This window comes from Scyliorhinus canicula, unplaced genomic scaffold (assembly GCF_902713615.1).
Source record: "Scyliorhinus canicula unplaced genomic scaffold, sScyCan1.1, whole genome shotgun sequence".
NCBI lineage: Eukaryota > Metazoa > Chordata > Chondrichthyes > Carcharhiniformes > Scyliorhinidae > Scyliorhinus > Scyliorhinus canicula.
Genome location: NW_024055806.1, coordinates 54716 through 59002, shown reverse-complemented (window position 1 = coordinate 59002; position 4287 = coordinate 54716). Strand labels below are relative to the sequence as shown.

At 48.4% G+C, this 4287-nt stretch overlaps 1 long non-coding RNA gene across 2 annotated transcripts; it reads left to right on the top strand.

Annotated features, from left to right (window-relative positions):
* Positions 1 to 207: 207 nt before the first annotated feature.
* LOC119961096 lies at positions 208 to 3494 on the top strand. 2 transcript variants are annotated; one of them, XR_005459590.1, is made up of 3 exons: positions 208 to 308; positions 1644 to 1765; positions 3413 to 3494. It is a non-coding gene; the product is annotated as an uncharacterized LOC119961096 (long non-coding RNA). The 2 variants fall into 2 exon arrangements; XR_005459589.1 differs by lacking the exon at positions 208 to 308 and adding an exon at positions 337 to 629 and having other exon boundaries at positions 3413 to 3480.
* Positions 3495 to 4287: the final 793 nt, after the last annotated feature.

The window sequence follows — 4287 nt, the reverse complement described above, 5'->3', positions numbered from 1 at the left end:
AAACTTATTGGATTTTGGAACCTCCACCGCGTTTCCGTGAAACCTCCCGGCTGAGTCCAGCATCGGCTCCGCGCATGCTCCAGCTCACAATGCCCGATGAGTCATTGACGACAGCACTGGACCAATAGCAAGAGAGGGGCGGGCCTGGAGGACCGAACAGAGCGGCTGGTACTCCAAGCAATCGGAGCGAATGAGGGGCGGGGCTGAGCCCCGGTGTCTACCACGTGAGCTGGAGCATGCGCAGTGCCGATGACAGCTGAGGATTGAGGCGGTCGGGTGGAAATCATTCGCTGATCAGATCCCGCTCGGTGAATCCTGAGGGAGGGATGGAGCCGGTGGATGGGTCGGGAGGCTTCATAAACATTCCGTGTGGGCCCCAATCCCCGAATACGAAGCTTGGATACGGCAGCTGAACCGGCGAACGCTCCTCGGGCTTTTCCCCGAGACAGGCCCGGGTGGTCGGGCGCATGCAGAGGGAACGAGAGCCCCGGCTTTGCTTCGCCTCCGATTCACTCTGATTGGTTGGAGGACCAGCCGCTCTCGGTCAGTCCTCCAGACCCGCCCCCTGAGCTGGAGAAAACCCTTCAGAGTCATCCCACAGAGCGAAGTCTTGTAACACAAGGATAAAGGTTTGTTTCAAATCAGTGGCACTGTTCCTTCCTCAGTTCAATTAAGAGGTATGTTCTTAGGGGGCAGCAGGGTAGCATGGTGGTTAGCATAAATGCTTCACAGCTCCAGGGTCCCAGGTTCGATTCCCGGCTGGGTCACTGTCTGTGTGGAGTCTGCACGTCCTCCCCCTGTGTGCGTGGGTTTCCTCCGGGTGCTCCGGTTTCCTCCCACAGTCCAAAGATGTGCGGGTTAGGTGGATTGGCCATGCTAAATTGCCCTTAGTGTCCCCGTTGGGTTACGGGTATAGGATGGATACGTGGGTTTGGGTAGGGTGATCATGGCTCGGCACAACATTGAGGGCTGAAGGGCCTGTTCTGTGCTGTACTGTTCTATGTTCTATATATAGACAAAGTCAAAGCTGCAAGACAAGGCTTTGAATGCGAGCATTTGCAGGTAATTATGTCTTTACAGATCCAGAGACGGGTATATCCTAGTTTGCGGACTATTAGAATAAATGTACATTTCTATAAAACCTTAAGAGTCAACAAGCTGACTCTGGATCTGGAGTCACGTGTAGGCCAGACTAGATAAGGATAGAAGATTTCCTTCACTGAAGGACATCAGTGAATCAGTTGGGTCTTTTCAGCAATTGACAATCGTTTCAGGGTCTTCATGAATTCAAATGTAACCTTTCTTGGCAAGATTTGTTTCTGTGAAATCATTAGGACAGTAAAAGAAGATTTTTATGTAATTTTCTTTGAACATTTCTCTTCAGCGAATATAAAAATATTGAAAATGGGATAAAGGTTGTTTGGCTGACAGTCAATCACTGTCCTGTAAGGTAATGAGTCCTTTTGCTTCCCAATTGGCCGAGGAAGGCAGTGTGTCACAAGGATGGATGTGTTGACCGATAAATGGCTGGAGGATAGGGGCAGGTCATGTGATCAAACTTCCAGGAATACATTTAATTAAAGTTGGTGAGGAGAGAATGTTGTGAATTTCTATCCTAAACTGACAGTGAGGTTTCTGCAAAGTTACAGGAAAATGGAAGTGGAGGTTGAACAGATGGGAAACGCAAACCAAATGTCACATCGCAATCTGACGGAGTCACTCGATTCATCAGAACCTGAATATCAGCAGCATCTGGGTGTGGAAGGTAAAAGGTTTGTCTGTTCTGTCTGTGAGGGAAGATTTCAGGTCTCAGTGTGACTGGAAAAGCCCCAAGATTCACAAACCCTGGTTAGACTAAACCTGGAGAACTGTGTTCAGTTCTGGGCAACAAACCTGACGAAGGATAAAATGGTCTCAGAGGGAGTGAGCACAGATTTACCTGAGTGATATCTGAACCCCCCAGGGGTTATATTAGTCATGATGGCACAGAGAATGGCATTTGGCCCATTGAATCCATGCTAGCTCTCTGGAGCAATCCAGACAGCGCCATTCTCCTTTTCCTTTTGAAATCAAATCATTATTTTTTCTATTTTCAAACTCCCTCGTAGGCAGCAAGTTTCAGGTAATTGCCGCTCACTGTGTATAAACATATCCCATATCTCCTGTACCTTTTACATAAAAATGAGAGCAGGCCACTCGGCCCCTCGAGCCTGCTCAGCATTCAATAAGATTGCGGCTGATCTCTTTCTAACCTCAACTCCACATTCCTGCCTACCCCTGATGACCTTTCACCCCCTTGCTCATCAAGAATCTATCCAGCTCTGCCTTAAAAATATTCAAGGACTCTGACCCACTGCCTTTTAAGGACGTGAGTTCCATAATCTTGCAACCCTCAAGAGAATAAAAACATCCTCATCTCCATCTTAAATGGGCGACTCCTTATTTTGCAACAGTGACCCCCTTGTTCCAGATTCTCCCACAAGAGGAAACATCCTCTCCACATCCACCCTGTCAAAACCCCTCCGGGTCTTATATCGTTCAAGCCAGGTTTTACCCAAAACTTTAAATCTGTGTCCCGGCTGCTTGTATGATCAGTGAATGGAAATAGAGTTTCTTTGTCCACCCAATGGAAATCTGGCATAATCTTGTAGACCTGAATCAAATCTCCCCTCATCCTCCTTTGCTGGAACCATTCTGGTAAATCTCCCCTGCACCTTCTCAACAACCTTCACCTCCTTCCTGAAGAGTGGTGAGCAGAGCTTTATAAAGATTCGTAGAATAGAATTAGAACCGTAGAATTCCTGCACTGCAGAAGGAGGCCATTCGGCCCATCGAGTCTGCACCAACTCTCTGAAAGGGCACCCTGCCTAGGCCCACACCTCTACCCTGTCCCTGTAACCCCATAGCCCCACTTAACCTGCACATCCCTGGACACTAAGGGGCAATTTATCAAGGCCAATCCACCTCGCGTTCCTTTCTTTGGATTGTTGGAGGAAATCTGAGCACCGGGTGGAAACCCACATAAACACTGGTGGGTGGGGGAGTGTAAACTCCACACAGACAGTCACCATGGAATTGAACCCGGGTCCCTGGCGCTGTGAGGTAGCAGTGCTAATCACCGTGCCACCAAAAGCATAGTTTCAGTATCAATATTACTCTTGATGAAGCTCAGATCGAATTTGCTTTGCCAGCTACTCTTAATGTGTCTTGTAGATATACAAAATCCCTCTTCGCCTCTTTTTCTCTCCTCCTAAAGAGGCCAGTTGGGTTTTATAACAATCCAGCCGTTTTCATGGTCACTTTTTCCCAGTGCCGGCCCCACAAGTGACTCGATTCATTCAGCTAAATTTCACAACCTGCCTTTGTGTTTTTGTGGGTTCTCTCTCACCCCTAATTTTCTGTTTTAAATCAGTTTCACATGGTGTTCGAAGGGGAGGATTCAAAGTCTGGAAACTCAAACCAAGCATCACATCAGGATCTGACAGAGTACTCAATTTATCATATCCTGAATATCAGCGGATTTTGAACATGGAAGGAAAAAGCATAGTTGACAGTGGGGAGAAACCGTACATGATTTGTTTGTGTGGACGAGGATTCGCTCTATCAGACCTCACAGGCCACAAATGCAGTCACACCGAGGAGAAACCGTGGAAATGTACGGACTGTGGGAAAGGATTCACTTCCCCATCCAAGCTGGAAACTCATCAACGCAGTCACACTGGGGAGAGACCATTCACCTGCTCCAAGTGTGGGAAGGGATTCACTCAGTCATCCCACCTGCTGAGACACCAGCGAGTTCACACTGGGGAGAGACCGTTCACCTGCTCAGAGTGTGGGAAGGGATTTTCTTTTTCAACCCACCTGCTGAGTCACCAGCGAGTTCACACTGATGAGACACCATTTCATTGTCCAGACTGCGGGATGTGCTATAAACGTTCTGGGGAACTGATTCGTCATCAACGTGTTCACACTGACGAGAGACCGTTTAGGTGCTCTTACTGCGGGACTGGGTTCAGACAATCATCTGACCTCACTGTACATCAGCGAAGTCACACTGGGGAGAGGCCATTCACCTGCTCAGAGTGCGGGAAGAGATTCACTCGATCATCTGACCTGCAGAGGCACCAGCGAATTCACACTGGGGAGAGGCCATTCAGCTGCTCCAAATGTGAGAAAAGATTCTTGCGATCATCTGACCTGGAGAAGCACCAACAAATTCACTCTGCGGAGAGAACATTCAGCTGCTCCAAGTGTGGGGAAGGATTCACCCAGTCATCCGACCTGCTA